The following is a 21,078-nucleotide window of genomic DNA, read 5'->3' as shown; positions in this document are numbered from 1 at the left end:
TCTGGGCACTAGGATTATCTGAGATCTGTCTAAATAATTCTCTGTATTATATAGGAAAAATTGTTGTGGGAGCAGACTGACCTTTGGTTCCTTTCCACCAAGCCAGAGCATATTCACGTCTAGAAATCAGGAAAGCTCTGTGCATGAAAAAGGGCTTCTACAAAACCTGAAGAAAAGAAAAGATATTGCTAACATACATCGTTATAGCTCTTTCTTCCCTCTTCCAGTGATCTTTGTCTTAATTCATAGTGGTTTCTGCAGCATTCCAGTTGTCTCTGGGAATTTATTTTTTCAGGCATGTCATAGTGTGTGGTTCCTAAATTATAAGTAATCCACTCAAATATCTGATGTGGACTGGAGTGCTGGAAAAGATTGCTGACAAATGTTTCGAATGAGTGCTTTCATCATTTCCAGTCCACTTGGACCCCCACATGCCCAGAAAGTTACTCAATTCAGTTTAAATTGGAGGTAAAGCCATAAAGAGGTCTAACTAGCTGAATGCGTCACTCACATTGGAATATAATTCCCTTGGTAGATAATTTTGGTTTGTGTGTTTTAACTTGTTTCCTTGTATTTAACAAGTATAAAGACATTCCAAGTAAGTAGTGCTGTAGAAAGTTCCCTCTGGATGTTCCTGGAGTCTGGAGACATCCACTTCAGTTCAGAACTTCTAGGGCACAAATGGTGTCAGAGCAGGTGACAAAATGTCTCCATGCTGACTTGATGACTCAGGAGAGTTAAAGGTAGTTATTTCTTGTTCTTTTATGGTCTTCATGGTCTAAAAGGGCTAAGTGGAGAAGTTGTGAATGCTAGTTATGGTGATGGTGTCAAAGTACTAAAATGCAGGAAGAATAGGGAAGGTGGACAAGGCAAGGCCCAAAATGTTCTACCCATCAGCTGTTCATTTGTTTTGCAAATAAGTGATGTTTGACTTCCCTTTTCCAGATACATCTTCCCCTGTGTATACCAACACCTCATTTTCACCTGCTGTCTCTTATCCGTAGTCCCGTAGTAACTGTAAGCAAACCAAACAATTTTATTTAATAATAAATGCAGGGTAGACCACTTCAAACAGGACAGTGCATGTACTATGTTCCAGAAGCTTTTGCTAGATATATTGGCATTAAAATTTGTCCAAATGTGATTGGAATACCTAATGGCTGTTAAAGGCAGAACCTGCAGCACTGAAGAACAAGTTTTTCATGTGACTAAATCCATGACAGCTGAGAAGCCATGCTATGCCTCTCATATACAGTGCTCTCTGGCCATGAGACACATTCAACGGCACTTTTTCTCTCTTCCAAAATTATGTCAATAGATACAATCCAGATCTTAGCAGAGAAATATGGAATTTCAGATAATTTTCTGCCTGAATTAGAAACCCCCTGTTCTGTGGAAGCTTGCAGAATTGTTTCCACTTTTCAATTATAATGTTAGTGATTGTGTATGTGAATTTCCTGCCTTTCTGGATAAAGTAGTGAGGCACAGATGAGGCTATCACCTTTCATTTCAATGGGCTGAGGCCCGTTGTAAGAGATTCAATAAGGTGAAGTGCTGTGTCCAGCACTTCAGTCACAACAACCACATGCAGCACCACAGGGTAGGGGAAAAGTAGCTGTAAAGTGGCTCAGCAGAAAAGGACCTGGGGGTGCTGGTAGATAGCCAGCTGAACATGAGCCAGCAGCATACCCAGGTGGCCAAGAAGGTCGGTGGCATCCTGTCCTATATTAGGAATAGTGTGGCCAGCAGGACCAGGGCAGTGATTGTCTCTCTCTACTCGGTACCGGTGAAGCCACACCTTGAATCCTGTGTCCAGTTCTGGGCCCCTCATTACAAGAAGGACATTGAGGTGCTGGAATATGTCCATAGAAGGGCAACAGAGCTGGTGAAGGGTCTGGAGCAGAAGTCTCATGAGAAATGGCTGCAGGAGCTGCAGTTGTTTAGCCCGGAGAAAAGGAAGCCCAGAGGGGATCTTATTGCTCTCTGCAACTGCCTGAAAGGAGGCTGTGGCAAGGTGGAGGTTAATCTCTTCTCTCAGGCAACCAGCAACAGGACAAGAGGAAATGATCTGAAGTTGTGTGATGAGAGGTTAAATTGATATAAGAGAAAATTTCTTCACTGGAAGAGTGTTTAAGCATTGGAACAGGCTCCCCAGGGAAGTGGCAGAGTTACCATGTCTGGAAGTGTTTAAAAAACAAGTAGATGTGGCACTTAGTGCTATAGTTTAGTGGGCATGGTGGTATTCGGTCAAAAGGTTAGACTTGAGATCTTGGAGGTCTTTTCCAACTTTAATGATTCTCTGCTTTCTGTATTGTTAGAACTCTTTAATTTCAGATGGTCAGTGACAAATTTTACTCTTCTGTGTCATTATTTTAATGCAGCCTCCTGTGCTGCAGCGGTATAGATCCAGTGAAGCTTCTTTCTACTCTCTTTATTCTGGACATATAAAGCAGATCAAGATTGCTGGATAACATCCTTCTTTTGATGTTAAGTGGCAACTTTTCAAATAAGATCAGTTTATTTGGTCTGGCGATGTAACAGAAAATCTGAAAGCATTTGAAGTGTTCTGGATTGAAAAGGGAAATGCTATCATTGTATCATGCAGTCTTTGTGATTAGAAACTTACAGACCAACCACCCTTGTAGAGCAAGGAGAATCATCAGGTTACAAGCAGATAGTGGAACAAGGAGACTATTTTAGATTTCACACAACCTTGACATGAGCATAGACAACTCAGAGGGTTCATGACATTCTGATATAATAATGTTTGACTCAGTAAATTGGGGACCATTCTCAAATATTTCTGAAAAAAATCTTAAATGATGAGGAGCATGGACTTTTTCTAGGAAAAAAGGCAAGACATCCTTACTGGGACAGACTATTGAAGTCCTGTGTTGGCCTTTTTCAGGTCTGTTGATTCCTTTTTTACATCGCTCAGCCCTCTTTGAAACAGACAGACTTTTATTTAGCTAGTCACAAGGTTTATTTGAGGTGAAGCACCTTGTTTAGAGATGGTGCTTTGCATCTTACATTGTCATAACATGTAATTTCACAGAATAGTCTATGTTCCACTCTCCAGGCAGTTGAACATCATCTCTGCTTCTCACCCTTGGGAGTGACTAGTTCATTGGCCATGTCATGCAATCATATCACAAAAACCTTGGGGACTGTCAATGTTTAATCTGCCCTTAATGAAGCCTGCCAGATCAGCTTACACTATTTGTCACTATTTTCTGGCCTGGCTGCCAGAGCCTTGGCAACGATTTGTGCTTCTAAAACAAGGAAAGAAATAGGCAGGCCTGCAGTTGTGAATGTTAACTAAAATTGAAATCCATGAGAAACCCAGGCAGAAATCCACCTTTGATCTGTTTCCTGTGTGTTCTAGGCTGGGTGAAATCAGTTTAGTTTTAATCCCCATAATGACTATTTTCTTGGCTGAACTCCAAGGCAAGATCCATCCATGGACTGAGGCCAGATGTAGGGCCTGCCTGCTCTCTGGGGTAGACAAGAGTTCAGGAACCCTCAATCTGGAACAAAGTCACAATGGAGTGCAGGCTTGCACACAGAACTATGGCTTGTTAGTGACCATGCCCAGAGCCAGATTGTGTGTTTCTGCACTGAACTGCCCAGCATTTCTGGTTTATGAGTCAGTATGCAGATCTCTGCCAGCTCAGGTGGCCCTGCTCCCACATTTGTAGACATGGCCTTAAATACCTAATGGCCACTTTAAATTCTTCAGGCAGGAATGTCCGCCTTCAAAACCTGCCATTTAGCCCAGGTGTCTGGAGAAGGAAGCAGCAGCAAGGCTTGAACAGCTGGGCATCTCCCTCATACCTTGGCATGTCAGGACCGTCACAGAAGACACTCTGTGCCTGTGCTCTCTGAAGTAGTTAATCTGGCAGAGCTCAGAAAGCACCTGTTGAACCCCAGCAAAATAGCTCCTGTCATCAGGGGCACAGAAAACTGATTCTACAGCTAATGAACAGCCAATTACTGAGGCAGAGATTGGACTTTCAAGGTTAGTGCCTTAACCAACAGTCTGACAAAAGCTACGCAGTGGTCTTTGTTCTCTCCCTCTCTTCCTACCTTGGAATACCCTACAAATAAGGGAATGTTGGTTAAGCTTTTAGTAGATTTGACCCCAAATCTGTCATTTCTTGAGTACTGTAGTTGGCTCTCATCTCTTCCCCAGTCAGCTTTTTTAAGAAAGGGAATTTAACTCAAGAGAATGGGTATGTATGAATCCAGCATTTTCCTGTGGTCCAGATGAGGATACCAAGTTCATGGAGAGAGTTCTTAGCATTCACAGTAGATAAGCTGGGCAGCTCTGTGCTAATGTGCTGGCTTTTGTGGGTGTCATTCCTGTGGGTTGCTTAAGCACAGAACTCTTGGCAGGAGGATCTGCAGACTGCAAGGCACCTTGTGGTTAGGAGCTGACACCCCTGCCTGTGCCTCTTTGTGAATCTGTCTCTCCCTTTATTTACTGCTAAGATTTCTTTTTCTCATCCAAAGCATGGCAATCCAAGTAGATAGGAAGTAGGACTTTTTTCTATAATAGGACCATGAGAGAAAAGAGACTACAGTATCAAAAGCAATATAAATTTGATGAGCAGTCAGTACCCTTGAACAAGTAGCTTGTCTATGTAAAAGCAGGAGTAAAGGAAAAAGGAGTTAAGTGAGGTGGTGTGAGAACTAGAGATTTCTTTTGGAATAAGTGATGCAATATTGACACCTCTGTCTATCTCTGAGTAAAGCCATATGTAATATTGCGTTGCTAATATATTTTTTCATAGAACTGATGTAATGGTGTGGGAAGAGGTGGAAAACATATAATAAATACTGATGGAATGGGTGGAAGACATTTTAAATAACCACTGAAAGTCTTCTGTATGGTAAGCTGTAGAGTTGCTGTAATGTTCCATGATGTGTGCCAAACAATGTGCAGGTCATAACAGCTCAATTACATTTTTTCTGAATCTATTCACCAAGAGGCCATTATTGCAGATCTTGGGCTGTCAAGAGAAGCTTGGACTCCTAGAGTGAGCTAACTCCCTGCTGGGAGGAAAGTAACAGCAAGTTCACGGGTTACAGCTGCATCTCTGTATGCCTGAGTCCTGCTGTGAATGCAGATCTTTCTTTGGTTAGTGTAACTGCCTTCTCAGCAGTATCTCAACCAGGTCTCTTACAGCATGATCAGAGTTTGAGGTAAGAAATGTAAGTGCTGTATGTTAAATTACTGGAAGCACAGTGGTACTAGTGAAATGTCCACTCCTGAGGTTGGTACCCAAACACCCTGTCCTTTGCTTGAGGAAGCCACAGGTGTCCATGAATTGGAAACACACAGAATATCTACGTAGATAAATGGAGAGGGATCCAAGTTTATGCTGCTTCCACTCTGAGCTGGCTAGATGCTACTTAGCTCAGTCCAGAAGTCATGTAACCATGTTGGCTTTTGCTGTGATAGGCCTTTCTGTGTTGAGAGACTTGGCACAGCTATGAAAAATAGTTGAGCCTTCTCATTCTATGTCATATGTTTGTTTCTTTTTTTAAAAATAAGCTGTTAACTTCATCGCTTTACCTTGTTATAATATTCATTTCTCAATTTGTCCCTGTTGCTGTCTTTGTGCAATGTACTCTTTGAAGTTCAAGGTTTTACATAGCAAAATGTCAGAACTACATGAGTTTAAGTGACAGCTTAGCTCTTTCTAATCTGCTTATGAAATCTTTTCCTTTTATTGGTTTTCTTTTTGAATATATTGTCTTTCCTAGGGCAAATAAATACGTTTCACTAGACATTGTCTAATTATTCTGTAATTTTTCATATAAGATTAATTCAGAAGTGGATGTAGGATGTCTTATTGAAAATATTTCTACTTTTTAATTTTTTTAATTTTAGAAGGCAAAAGATTGATTGTAACACATTGTGGCTGTATGTCCTGTGGATAGAACATGAGAGCCCTGGGGTTCAAAAGTTAGAGGGGCCTGACTCCTGTGTAATGTTTGCCTAGGAATGTGATATTTGATAAATCATAAAAGTTTCAGTCATTTAAGTTTTAGACTGTATCCTGCTGATGCTGAACTTTCTCAAAACCAATTTAACACCATGCATCAAATCTCCTTTGTTTTTCTGTGTAAAAGAATATTAATGCTTTCACATCTTCATACAACATTTGATTTTCACATACAAAAAGGTGTGTGTGCACAGCCTCTGACAAAATACTGCTCTGTATGATCATCAGAGTAGATCTTCTGTATTACATTGTATTCAATGCAATTTATGGAGCAGTTTTCTTCTTTAATTTAAAACTCCAGGGACTTTTGCCCAGTACAGAGAAACCCCTTTGAGGGATTTTGTATTAGAGAATGTCTCATGACTTGTGGCACCAGCAAGTTTTTTGTGAAACCCTGGTCTTGAACACCTGCTTGGAGAAGCCAGATCCCAAATACCACCTCAGGCATCATGAATGTCATTTGTTAGAGTGTCTCCACTACACAAGAAAGGAAGATAAATGCTGTGGGGTTTGAAGCAATGCTTCATGCCTTCTTTGTCCCATCGGGAGAGCCCCTTTGCACAGGGGAGTGGAGCAAGACCTCACTAAAGTTTTGGGGAAATATTCTGTAGGCCGAGTACCCTCTCTTATTCATCTTCTAAATAGGAGTGGAGAAGAAAAATCAGTCCCCTATATATAATAATGTGCTTCATGTTAATAAGGGTTGCTAGGTTGACAGATCAGGAGAGATATCAGTCCACTGAGTCACAACACAGATATCTCAGAGGCAGGGTTTTAGTAAAGCTTCCCTAACAATATTGTTCCAACTGAAATCACCAATTTTGTGTAGAGTTAAACAGGTAGCTGTGCCCTCTTAATGGTTTGATTTGTATTACCAGTAGAAGGGTTATCTGCAAGGGTGGCTGCAGATAGGGGAGAGAAGGGAGACATCTACCTGCCCGTTTCACAACATCTGTGACGTGACTACCACTCCGTGTCATTCCCGACCCACCAGGTCTTCAGCTGCTTAGAAGGCAAAACTCCCTCACCCTGCCCAGCCCCATTACTGGGGCCCTTACATCCCAATGTCCCCAATGCAATCTGACAGACCTGCCCTGCCCACCATGACTGTGGACAGGTTTGTCTCCTCTGAGCTGAGAGGAAAGTCATATAAACAGCAGTGTGCCTTTTATGCTTCTGCTCCACTGCATGCTATGCCTCACTGACTCATGCAGCTCCTTTCAGGCACTTCCTCGAGTTTTAACACAGCATGATTTCATAGTGTAGGGTAAGTGACTTTGAAGCTGATCTTTCGGTTGTGAATGGGGTAGATGTAAGAGGTATTTGGGCTCACATCTTTAACTGAGGTCCTGGTTGCTGGAAAAATAAACACACAGGGAAAAGCTCAACTCTGCAAGATGTGGTATTGATTGCTACACTGAGCCATGATGTCAAGTATATGCTTCCCTTCCTCCTTGCTTCCCACAAGTGCTAAATAATGGACCTTCTTTACTGGCATTTACAAATTATTTTGTCTTTGTGACTGATGCAATGATATGCCCCCTACACTCTCATTTAATTCATAACACCATTTGGATTTTTTTAAATCCTATATTTCTAATGCAGTTATTAAATAACTATATTTCTTGCCCCCCAGACAGATCAGCTCTTATTTTATACTGAGAATTTCAGGGTCAGATTATTTTTAAAAAGAATCTAGGCCATATACATTATGTAAGGTTTCCATAGTAACAGTTTCTCTGAGGGGAAAACCGACTGTCCGTAGTTTCCACAGAAACCACTCCCCGCTGAGACAGGTGCCTCCAAGGGAAGTGAAGGGAATATAAATGAGAGAGAGAAAAAGACGCGCACAGATGTCATATGACCTCTGCGGCATCCCTGCACTGTTGCAAATTCAACTGAACACTTCTTTGTTTATTTTTAGTTTGTTGTTCTTGATTGCATGAGTGGCACCTTCTCTGCTCGTGTAAAGTCTGGCCACCCTTCCCTCACATGGAACTGGTTTTGCAGCTGGAGGTACGGCGATGCTCCACCTTGGCAGTGAACTGACCACATCAGATACTAAAGTCCAGTGCTCTAGGAACCACTGTGCGTGGGAGAATTTAAATGGTAAAAGAGAATTTTACCCTTTTTTTATTAACTTTTTTTTTCCTGAAAGAAGTCAGCAAAGACAAACAGGTATGGAAATATTTCCTTCCAGAGAGGAACTGGAGAGGAGGGAAGCTCAATTAATTTGCCAGTCAATGGTTTTGTTCTTTTGGGGTAGAAGGCATACTCTGCTAGGAAAAATGTATTCTGAAAGATTGGGATGTAGGAAAAAGAAATTAACACAAGTCCTAGGATTTGTTAACTGAGAAAAAAAAAGGAGAAATTTCTTTAATGTACTTTAATGTCACTGAGGCAAGTATGGATTGACATTTCTGAAATCCTTTTGTGCTTTTTTTTTCACAAATAGTGTTGATTTGTTTTATTTTTTTTTAAAGGGCAATAAAACCGTGACATTCATTCAAGGCTTAGTGCAGCCATAACTACAGATTAACGCGCTGGCTACTTCATCTTCATCCTGTCATCTCTCTGCTGCTTTATGGGGAAAGCAGGCTGACATGGTTATTAAATCTGGCAGCTGTGTTGTATGCACATGGGAAGCAAGTAGAGCACAGCATATAGAAAATGAGTAGCTTTCAGATAACAGCCTTCGTTTCACTGCTGCAAGACTTGAAAGGCAGCCTAAAAAGCTCTTTCTCTTCTTTGTAATCACCAGTCGCTGGATCAGTGCGCAAATATCACAAATACAGTTGCAAATGTAAGTATTCCTTGCCTGTGTGGTGCTTTCAGATTGCTAATTAAGGTTTCTACCTCAGTCTTCTGCTTGAAAAAGCAGAGAGATGAAAGCTGAAAACATCCTGACAGGGAAAGCTTCTCTGCAGTATTGTTCTGGCTTTCAGTGGAAGAGCTGCCGAGGGAAACGGATGCATGAAAGCTTTCCAGAGCAAGTAGTTTGTGGTTGTGTTTGTTGATTTTGGGGATATCTGCTTGCCATTTTGTCTGTGAGGGGAGAAGTCAAGCAAATGCAGGAGTTACTTATAGAGAGATGTTTTTCTGCTTAGATTAGATAGTATTAGATATACAGCAAGAAAGATACTTCAGCTGTAATAGACAACTTGTGAGCACATAGGGGAGAAATCTCCCCTGGTATTTTTCACCGTGAGTCTTTTCTTTAAAAATCCATAAATGCAGACCGGGACTTCTGATTCGGAAACTCAGCAGTACCTTATTATAAGAAATGCAAACAAATAGTCATCATAAGGGGCACCAGTAAGTCTGCAGCTGACCTGATAAGAACAATGAACATAGCACGGTGAGCAATGCATGTTTTTCACCAATCTCACTCTGTCTATACATGAAGATGATCTTTATCTGCTGTGTGGCATGATGACAGGATAGTAAGGTGGTTGGGAAGCAGTGGAGTTGAAGGTTTCTTGGTGTTGCAGTGATACTGTAAGGAAGAGAATTGGTATTTTTCAGTGTTTTTTGGTCTCGTAGCACTGAAGAAACAGCATCTTGGTTTTTATTCTCCTTTCTAATTCAAAGATTCTGTAGTGTAATTGTCCTTTCGAGTTTATGGCTAGTGAATTCTTACTGTGCTGTGAATGAATTCTGCTTATTGAAAACAGCTTGTGGTCAGTACCAAGTATAAATATCAGATAATTGCACAAGAAATGCAGGTTGCAGTCAGTTTGCTTCTGTTGCTGCGTCATGTTTCTTGCTTTATTTATAGGTTTGTTATTTCTTGGGGACCACTGCGGTACTGTAAACTTCTCGTGAGCCATGTGAAAATGTCATTTTCACAGTTAACAGGTGACTGCCATTAAGTGACTAGGGAGAGAGTATGTGTGTTATGTTGTTTGCTGCAAGAGAGGGGCAAACATATTAATGGTATAACCCCCTTGATAATGCTGCTGTAACACAGGTATGTTTGATCAATCTGTTGTTTATAAGCTTCTCTTGCAATACTTCAGCCTCATCTTACATATGTGTATAAATGCCTATCTTCATTTTGGAAAGTAAAAGGTAATTTTGAAGCTTCTCTTTCCTTCCTCTTGTCTCCTTTTGCCCTTATAGACAGTCAGAAATTCATAGCTTCTCTGAAACTTAGCACTGAAAATGGTCATTTTTGATGACAGCTGTGGAGCTAAGCTTCCCAAGCTTGAGTGGCAGTCAGCCAACTGCTGAGGCAAGTGGTGACCTTTCAGGACAATGTCTCTCACAAAAATGTCAAAATATTAAAATGGCAGACATCAAATGCCATGTGTGTGGGGAAGAGTAGTCAGCTGGCAGTCTTTCAGCTCAAGACAGTTAATCCACTGCTTGCTTGGATTAAACATTGAAAGTCCCTGCCTAAGTCTCTAAAATATAGAGAAATTATTCATATGTGTCCTGAATAATTTCAGAAGTTCTTCTTGGAAGATGTGGGACATGGATGGAAAATTTCAGGGGTGTTTTATTTAAAATCTGCTCAGACATCTTCCTGAGAGATATCCAGAAAGGCAGATTTTGGCCTTTAATTTTGCCCTTTGCATTGTATACCAGTTTTCCTCCCAAATCTCTTATCCAGAATGTAAATGGATCCTGATGAAACCTAAGCAAAGTTCATCAGTGCACAGCAGGATGCTGAAATTCTGATAGCATGTGCACTGACTTTTTAGGCATATGTTCACTGAATACTAAACAATCCCCTGCAGTTCTTGGTGCTGCAGCCCTGAGCTGAAACCTCATTTGCTATTACATGCATCGATGCTTTGTAACTTTCTTTGAAGGCACTGAGGTGTGAGCATTCCCATGCTCGCTCAGATACCTTTACCCCCGGTAACAGATCAGTGACACTGTGACAGGCTGCCTTGCTGGTTTCCCCCCTGCCACATAAATATTTTTGGGAGGTGTGAAACTGCCTGATCCTTTACCTTAGCCTATAGAAAAGCCAGGCAGTCGATGAGGGCAAACCTGTTCACCTGTTGATTGACCTCTCTTAGACAGTAAGAAGCGGTACACCAGTGACTGCACTGGACCAGTCTTGTCCAGCCAGTTTGCAGCTGCCCACTGTTCAAGAGAATTCTCAGTATTCTCCATGCAAAGCACAGGGTGAGCTGCCAACACAGGTAACCCCTGCAAAGTATTCAATGTTCAGATTTAATAGTGCCAAATCCATTGTTACTTACCAACATGCTGAAAAGGAATATAGTCCTTTCCAGTATTTCTTTCCCTTTTTCCTTCCCTTTCAAGATAGGAGTTCTGTGTCATTCCAAGTTTGTTTTCTTACTACAACCAAGCAACTTTTTGTAACTGTGTTTTAGTGTTCTTCAGTGCTACTCATAGAGGAAGTGTGTCCCTCCCCATCTGTCCTTTAAAACTGGGAATCCTGTATTCCATGACCACCTTCTCTCTACTGTAGTCATAGGAAAGACTAAGTCTCCATGTTGATCTTTTCTTTCTAGTTAGTGTTCTGTGATGGCTCCTCCTTTCTTCTAATTCCCTACAAAGAATTTTGAGACAAACGAGATAGGTAAGGACAAATTCTCATAAACATCTTAGAGAAATTTATCCTTCCTTCCCTTCCTTTACCTTTCCTCCACCTTCGAATTTCTATCTACTTTGACACAAACACTTCTGTGATTTGAGACTTATTAAGATGAAAAAATCTGTTTGGAAGAAAACCATTATGCTCATCTAGTTGAGGAATAAAAAGGTAACTAGAGTACCAATTAATGTAACTTAGCACAGCACAGATACCTAGGCTGAGTTTTGGATTTTGATCTTCAAACATCAAACCACATGTAGGCTCAATCTATTTAATCATCCCTGATAATGGCTGCTGTTTTCTGTGGGCTCTGCATGAAGAAAAAATCTGAGAAAAATAACAGCATGAGCAGTAATTTCTTTTAAATCAAATTATTCAGGACTTGATTATTTCCTAAGAAGCCGTGCAGTGTCAGATCATTTTATTAAATATCAGTCATTACACCTGATATGAAATTCTGACTTGTCCCCAGACTGCATAAAAGCTGTACTACAAAAACCTCCTTAGCACGCACTTAGCACCATTCTTGTTTGACTCTTCATCTGAATTCAGAACACAGAGGTCAGTAATATGTTACATCTGAATTGGTTGTCAGGATAACAGTTTTCTTAGACATGGCCTTGAAAACGCATGTAATTAAAATTAGAAAATGACATACACTTACTGTGACCTTATTTCAAAGTTGTCTTACTGATTCATTTGGAATGTCTCCCTTAGGCTGGTAGTGTTTAGCTATTAAGTTAATGAAGTATATTAATTGAAAGTAACTCAACTGACCAAAACATGACTATAATTACAAAATAGTTGTGGGCCACCAATGAAGATTCCCCTTAAAACCATTAAGACATTATTGTCAATTGCTAAGTTATTAAGGTTCATGATAAACTTAATTATTAAGGTAATAATATTCATTAATAAGTTTAATGAAGCATGTTTACCTTTAGTTATTTACAGATTCTAAATGTCAATGTTCATTATTGGCATGAGCTAGCAGCAGCATGACACATGGCCATCAGACAGTAACTGACTCATCATGGACCATGTGCTGTGATTCAGGCAGGTGAACAGTGGGGATCACAACATGGGATGAGAGCCTTCATCTGTATTTTCCGCAAGACTGATTTTTCCCATCACTGTGCTCCTTATCCAGCTTACAAGCAGATTTCAGGAGCAGTCCCACATCTGTTAAAATCACCTTTTCTGCTGCCTTTTGTTTGAATAATATGGTGTAAGGTACACAGTAGTTTTTATACCCGTAAACTAGGACTGAATCTGCCATCTGAAATAAATCAGGACAACTCTCTAGTTTACAAAGCCACATTATAATGCACTATTCCATGCTGAAGGTATTTAATTTTTTCAGTTTGTACACTCTTCAGATCATTTTTCACGAGGCAAGGCTGTAGCATGTGAATACAAGCTATAACTTAACTGAGCAAGGTAACCTATATAACTGAGCCAAACTTGTAATTATTCTTTCTGGAAATGTATATTGCATAAACCACTAGGATTTCTAATTGCCATTTTTATTTTGAAGTGATAAACCTAGTTGTATATGGAGGAATAAAAAACTCTAAAGGATCCTTGAAGTTCCGAGGAGTTTTTAATTTCAGTTTGAAACTATACTTTGCAATAATATCTCTTTTTACATTGACACTGCAACTTGTATCACTTTAGTGACATATTAAACACTAAATTTAAATATATATTCTGACAGCATTGCTTGACCCTTCCAGAAAGCAGTTGAAAGGATCTATACGAATGGAAGCAAACAAACTTGAAGGGCTGTTGTACTCATAAAATGTCTGTCTTTTTTTCATACAAGGAACAACGAGTAGAAGTCTGAAAGACTATTTGCAAGCATGCAATTAATCATAAAACCAGCTTGATCTGGATGGATAAAGCAGTGGTTTATCAATCTGGTTAGCTAGTACTTTGAAAGGATTTTGCAGAACTCATTAGTTCAGGAATATTAAGATGGGTGCCTCTTTTTTTATGAGACAATAATGTGATTCCCAAATGGATTAGCTAGAAGGTTAAAAGCAAAGCAATTTATCCCATGGTGGTATGGATTAGTGTTAAGAACATTCTGAAATCCTGTCCTATCATTCATTTATTTCAAAGCATTCTTAAAAGTAATGACCTAATTTTAAAGACAGTAGATTAGAAATAACCAAATCACTGCAGCTTCTTTGTCTTTTAGAAAGATAGATAGTCTTAATTTAAAGGCTTCAATACTTTTGAGTCTCCTTTACCTGTCTAGGGGAGTAACTGAAAAAAGTTAAACACTTTTTCTGTTCTGTTCCCCCCTCCTTCAGTTCAGTGGGAATTCACTGACACAAGGGGCTTTTTTAAATAATGAGAGTGTTTGCAGACTAATATTGAGCTACTTCTGTTTGAATGCCTTGTAATGAACCAATTTCCACTCTTCTGTGGAAATAGATTCACTGAAATTAGTGTCTTTGACTCTGTCTTAGCAGAGTAGTTCCTGCTGGAACTACTAGTCTTGTCAGGGCTAGGTTTTTGAAAGAGGAGGTTGACATCAACTCCCTTGACATTCTGAGTGTTGCCCTCTGACATACCTGAATCTGTAGGTTACTCTAGCTGTGTTAGAGTATGTGTGGCCTTCAGGTTTTAAATTAGTCCTTAGATAATGCTGAGACATTAGGTAATTGCTATGTAAAAGTAAAGCACTGAGGCTGAAAATGGATTAAAGAATTAGATAACTAACAGCCAAATTATTTTAGCATGTTTGGAGTTCCCAGGACAATATATTTATTAACCTTTGGCCAAGACATAGCCATCCTACAAGTGAACATAACTCATACTGCATATACTCATGGCAAATTTTTACTCCGAATGGGCTTCCAACCACCACTGTTTCTACAAAGTGGAATAGCCAAAGTACTCTTTTTCTCTATAAAATTAAGATTCTGTTCTTCAAAATGAGAAACAGAGAATTTATTCAGCTTTTCTTTTGTTTTTGAGAACATGTTGAGAGTTAACAGTGGTGCTTGTAGCATAGATACCATTGTATAGTGCTTATAATGAACACCATGCTATGACATCAAAGGTCTTCTAGAAATCAATAATTATTGATGAGAAAATAGATCATTATTTTCACTGTAATTATTAGGAGACGTGATGATTTGCTTTGGTTCTGACCTTAGTTGTTGATGCACTAAAATAATAATTGCAGCTAATTCCTTTTTTTCCATAAATGTTCATTTCTTGGTCAGCATCACAGAATGTAGGTAAGGGAGGACCACCATACAAAACACTTCTATTTCTTGAAAAGTGTGAGTTTATCCTTTTGGGGTGACAAAAGGTCACATCATTGGCTTAAGGTAATCCTTTTAAAAAATTATTCTGTCCTTAAAATGTTTTCTGAAAGGTTTTGCTTTCCTTTATTCTTGAAGGGGTGAGAGCAAATAGACATAGAGAGGACTTCACCTGATTGCAAGTCCTATGGAGAGCAGAAAGAAGAAAGTTCTTTGATGCTCCTTGGTCCTCAGCCAGCTAGCCCTTGGAGAAATCACAGCTGATGTTATGCAACCCTGATTTGGGAAAAAATGGCTTAGATCCTGCAGGAGCAGCAAACCCACACTACTCTGGCCCTATCATGTGGAAAGCTTTTTCCTGTAAATATATTTCCCCTTTCTTTGTCACTGAGGAAAGTTCGAGTGTTGTCAGAGCAAGAAGTGGCTGAACATCAGTATGTCATCATCTGTGCTTCCAGTGAACTATTTAATGGAATATTAAATAGTAAAGAGAGTGTAAGAGAGCCCTTCAGCTGATTGCTTTAATCAGGGAGGAGACTAAAAGTAAGTGTAGGGCTGCCTATCACACTGGCAGTGCAATTCTCTAGGTCAGTGGATTGCTGTCTCTTCACAGGACTATTTGTCAATGGGTTTGTGTACAAAGAAGTCCACAGTAGTTTGTTTATCTACTGATTCAGAACAGAAGCTCAAATAGCACAACTTTCATGAAGGAGGAATTGACAAAGAGTGCAGCTGGGCTGAGGATGGTACAAGAAACTCCATCCATCATTTTCCAAAAGGCACAATGTATGGCTTAATTGTTGCTACCAACAATTGTTGACCATTTTATTTGCTATAGCAAAAGTATGATCCCACAGAGAGCCAACTTGGAAAAATACAGTGACAGAGGAGTCTCTTTTTCCCATTCACTTGGCTTCATTCACTGAACAGATTCCACTGGTTCTGTCTGGACCAAGACCTTCCACTATTGCTCACCTGCAAAGCGCACTCCTTGACCACCATGAGCTCTTGAGCTGGCTAATATAGTTGCAATTAGGGAAGGAACAGCCCTGACAGTGAGGAAATAGTGTTAGTACAGTATGCAATAAAAAGAGCAATATTCCATATTGGGGAATTTTTGTAAGACAATATTTCTTCTGAGAGAGCTGCCCATGGGAATACTTCTCATACCAGAGAGTTTCCTTCAGTGCCTTGTGAACTTAAACTGTCCCCTTTCATTGAACTGGGTGTGATGTGCCTTGTTTAATATTGTTCTCTGCTGCAAGGTTTATATTTAAGGTATGCCACACAAACACTAGGAAAGGAGAGAAAGCAACATGCCTATATCACATAAAAAATTTGTCTCCCAAGTGAGTATGCATCGGGACACAGTGAAGTTAGTGTACATATTCATGAGATATTAAAAAATTCATTTTCTGGAATAAAACCACTCCCTATTGTTTAATATTCAGGCTTCTACTGCAAACCAGAGGATTTTAGTGGTTCTGAAATAAAGACGTGAATTTTTGTCATGCAAAGCAATCTGATTTTTCTTAGTCTCAATGATTTTAGCTGAAGTTTTTAATGAGACAAACATCTAGCATGAAAGATTTGACACTAGCCCCTAAATACTGTCAATCTATTAAATGCTGAAGCATGGTCACTTAATGGAGAAATATAAAATTACTATGCTTTCAGATCATCCTACCAAAATGCACTAAAAATGCACAGTTGACAACAAAATGCTGCTTTGGGCAATTATCATGGCATTCAGTACCTCTGTGTAGCAAGTTCCTAAGTATAGCTGTAACAAGATTTCTTAGAAAAAAAATCTGAATGGTAATTTATTCTGTTGAGGATCATATTAAATACCTCTGTGGGTTCTTCCCCTTCCAAAAAGTGGTACTGGAACTTGCTGTAGAGTCTGAGATTACTGTGGATGAGGAAGGAAGTGAAAGGCAAAAAGACTGGACCATCTTCAGTTTCATTTTTTGAAATGCTACTGGGAAAACTTGACTTTTTCCCTCATTCCCAAATTAAATAGATTTTTCAATCTGCAGAATATTTTCTTCCAGAGTGCCTGTGTCCTGTTATTTTGTATTGTGGACATTAATGCTCCTGAATCCTCTGCAGTATCAACGGATTTTAGGCATCATCATATCTAGGGATGCCAGTGGAATGGACTACAATATAAGCTTCCTTTCTGGCTGACTTGTGCTTTTTGCTGTCTTTAACCTGTCATTAAAATGACCAAGAAATATGGCTTTAAAGTAACTGCATTAATCCAAGCAATTGCTGAATTTTAGCAATTACATTGCAATTATCACAGCCGCCCTCTGTGCGGTCTCTTTCAGCTTGAACTTGAGTCAGAAAGCAGCCAAGAGCAAACAACAATCCTTTAAACGTGCCACATTGCTGACCTTGACGAGCATGCAGAAAAGCACAAGTGAATGCACACAAATTTTCAAGGCCTGCTGTTCATCCAAACACTGCAATATTACCTCACACAGATTTTTTTCCTTGCATGCGAACAGAATCACAGTGTGTGAGCTATAATTTAATACATATTGTAGCCTGGGTCAACACAAAGGCCCTGGTAGAGCACTGTGATGCAGTAGGGCAGCTGTGACTGTTTTAACAACATCAGAGGGTCCTCGCTCAAGGAATGAGACAGAATATTCATTACTTTTAAAGCAATAAGAAGAATGAAGGCTGGAAGAAAGGTTTTTTTAATATAAGTGTCTGTTAAATAGAACAAAAAGCAGACTGAGATGGAACTGATTTCATATTAATGTAAAAATGCTACATTTCATATTAATGTAGTGATGCTGGATCCAGGTTATAGAGATTATAATTTTATTTCGTGCTGCATACCTTCAGAAAACCCTTACTAATTTAGATAGCATTGGTATTGCTTTTTGCATATATGTTTTTTTAAAATTTATTTATTTGCTTGAGATAGAATATACAGTATCTCCAAGCTTGTTTGCTGGCTAGGTAATATTTCAAAAGACTTTAAGTTCCTTCCCTTCAGTTAACATTTGCAAGAAAACTATCTAGACTTTTTTGTTTTCAAATGAAAATATATAATTTAGTTGATTTTAGACTCACATTGAATAAATAATTAAATGTCATGTTTAATTCTTAATTCATGCTACTTGTGTATTAATTACAAGTATTAAAATTAATTACAAATTCTTATGTAGATTTCTCCCTGTAACTTACAGTTGCTGTGTATACATACAGTCATACAAATACTTCTTATGGAGAATTCGTTTTAAATATGTATATGTATTTCTGAAGCATTTTAGCATTCCATGAATTCCATTTCTTTTCAAGTCAGCGAGAGCATATTGAACAGAACTCCATTCTTTCAAGTATGCACGTTTCGTAGGTTTGCTTGAATTTTATAGGCCATACAGAAATTTGTGGGAGGTGCTTTCATTCTGAAGTGAGCCATTTGTCTGTACACTTCTTTGTTTTTCTTGCCTTTAATAAGAACCTTTGTATGCTCAGTCTGCTGATGTTGTCTGTTATCCATTTTCACTCAGGTTCTTATATGTGTGATTGACTCAAGAATTACTCTGGGATTATTTTTACCCCCAGTTCACTTTTCTTAGACTGCTATAAAATGGCATGACATAATTAAATCCAGATGTGGGGGTGGTTTGGTTCTGATTACATGACAGGTTTAGCCATGTGCTACTTGGATCAGGAGGACTTTTATATTTTGAGTTCTCCTGTATTGCTAAAGTGTGTAGTATCTTCTAACATTAAGGTCTTCTTTCCCTTTCCTACTGCTCAGAATACCTTTATAACAGAGCTTTGCTTGAGAACTAGCGTGTCCCTGTTTTTATAGGGAATAGGTAATCACTAGGAACTTGACTTGAGAACACCTGGAATTCATCAAAATTCCCTCTTACTACCCTGTTATATGAGGATATTGAAAACTTGGACTGCTGTGTTTGCTTGCAGGCTTCTATCAGTACACACCACTATCTTTTAAAGGCATTTCTTTATCCAGGTGAATGATTCTGACCTTTGTTGTGTCTCTGCAGTTTCAAGCATTTAAATTATTTAAGTATTTCTGCATGCTAGGTAACTAGCACATTTTCTCTAGGCTTGCTCAGTAGAAAGGGTATGGAAAAGATAAGTTGAGTATAGCATTTTTCTTGATATCCCCCTCCCTCCAATTCAGCAAGTAGGAATAAAATGCATGGGTAGTCTCATTCGAGGAGAGGTAAAACTCCTGATCCGCACTGGGAGAGGGGAGGGACAAGTCCCATCTGCACCATTAGGCGCAGACCACTCTGGCCATTATTCAATGGGGTGTGTATGTGTGAAGGGAGTTAATTCCTTTCAGTTCCTGGATAAATCCATGGCTGACCTCATTGATGTGACAGCGAAATCAGCGGGAGTTCTCATATGCTTGGCAGGAAGGCACATATTAAAGTGCTTTCTTTGAACCAAGGTCACTGCATTGCTAATCTGGGCATTTTTCCTGTGATGGGCAAATACCTCTTGGTCTGTGAGCATCCTTTGCTCTTGTTGATGCAGAGGTTTGGTTCTGTGCCAAGGAAGCAAGTGGGATATTTACTGCTGAGTTCAAGATGAATAGGGTTTCTAATGGGAGCATGAACCATGGCTATCTTGAAGGCAGTCTTCTAGTTAACTGTATTTGTTTGTTGTGTAACAGCAAGCTCTTTGCAAAAGAGTTCTTTTGAATATCTCCCTTGAGTTCTTCTGTGTGAGCAGGAACATCTCAGCTCACAGAGAATTGCAAGGAACTGGAAAGGTGATCTTTTTTTCTTTGTAAACAAGCTCACATTGCAAAGGCCATACCTAATAAGGAATTTGTCAGTTCCAGAGATACTGCTGGAAATGTTTATGCTGTTCTGTAGAAAAGCATTCCTTGGAGACAAGTCACCTTGTATTTTGAAATTAGGGTGGATGTGTGTGCTACTAGTGTCTGTAGCTCTTTTTTGGCTTTTTGTCAGAGTACCTGACACTCAGAATGTAGGTCTGCTTCAAAACCAAAACATTTGTCCTTCTGAAATATTTTTGTGGGCTCTGAAGCTAATCAGAGCCAAAGGGTGTTTCAGCACTCTTTGAAAAATCCCTCTAGAAGTGCATGAATTGCCCCCAAACAATAGTGGAATTTAAATGTCTCTAGATTCATTCACATAATTTAATAGAGAAATGCCTGTAGTGTAGTATAGCAAGGCTCAAAGTAGCTTATAGCCAGCTTGGGTATAGAAGCCAGTTATGGCAGCATGGTGCCCAAGACAGGCTGATTTGCTTCGCTTCTTGTCTAAGTAGGTTTACTATGTTCTACAACCCCAAAGTTAATCTTTGCCCACAGTGCATATATTTTTGGAGGTGCATCCTTTTATTAGAGCATTTGTGTTATGTTTGGAATAAGTGACCTCAGAGGTGGTAGGAAATTTTAAAAAAAACCCCTGCTGATGTAGGGGTTACCCTGTGAAATAGGTAAGACATAATATTACCACTTTACAGAGGGATATAAAAAATAAAATCACTAGTGCAGCTCTAACTAGAACACCAGTGATAGTCAGACATGACAACTGCTGATGTACATCAGCTGTATAGCCCTTGTTTTCTTTCCACACAGCTTCTAATGCTATAATTGTATTTTTGGGTACAGTTACCATTCCATAATACTCTGCTGCTTTTCCACTCCTGTGGAGCAGAGACACAAGTCTCCATGTGCAGTGTGCTGTTATTTACACTATTAAGTTCCGGCGCATATCTCCGTTTGATCTGATCCTTCGTGTAGCATTACTGATGAGGGTGAAGGAACCATGACAAGCCTTGAAGAGAGGCAGATTCTGGATAGGAAGCTGGCACATTAGGGGGAGATTCCAGCAATTGTTCAGCAGTGCAGGAAGGAGTAGTTGTAAACCTGACCTTTCTATGTGAGAGGCATGAAGAGAGAGGTGCTGACAGGAGTTGTTTCAGTTAAGCCATTTGGGCAGGGGGATACTTCCTATAGTATATGTGGCCTCCAGAGGTTAGATACATCCCCAGTCTTCTCTGGCACTTGCTAAACCTCAGGAGGCACCAGCAAAGGGTTAAATAGTTCCACAGTGTGTTGCTGGCTCTCTAATTAGGAAGTGGTCCAAGAGCTCAAAGTTCAAAATGCACATGGTCTGAACTGGGACTGAGCCCAAGTTCCCATTGATTGCAGCCTCATATGTTAGTGTGCTGCATC

The 21,078-nt window shown here is 39.6% G+C and overlaps 1 protein-coding gene across 9 annotated transcripts in view; it reads left to right on the top strand.

Annotated features, from left to right (window-relative positions):
- Positions 1-7,839: 7,839 nt before the first annotated feature.
- The window catches only part of TRIM2 (tripartite motif containing 2), a 91,177-nt gene continuing 77,938 nt past the window's right edge, over positions 7,840-21,078 (top strand). For 3 of the 9 annotated variants that reach the window (XM_018071605.2, XM_018071685.2, XM_018071592.2), the window contains exons 1-2: positions 7,840-8,120; positions 8,495-8,814. The gene's annotated coding sequence lies outside the window, so the exon portion shown is untranslated. Of the gene's footprint in view, positions 8,190-8,494; positions 8,815-8,953; positions 9,370-21,078 lie in introns of those variants that run through there. The other 6 variants (XM_018071627.2, XM_018071611.2, XM_018071680.2 and 3 more) reach the window with 4 other exon arrangements.

This window comes from Manacus vitellinus, unplaced genomic scaffold (assembly GCF_001715985.3).
Source record: "Manacus vitellinus isolate BGI_N305 unplaced genomic scaffold, ASM171598v3 scaffold_0_pilon, whole genome shotgun sequence".
Classification (NCBI taxonomy): Eukaryota; Metazoa; Chordata; class Aves; order Passeriformes; family Pipridae; genus Manacus; species Manacus vitellinus.
Note: the sequence above shows the minus strand (reverse complement) of the source record. Positions and strands in the feature narration are given on the sequence as shown.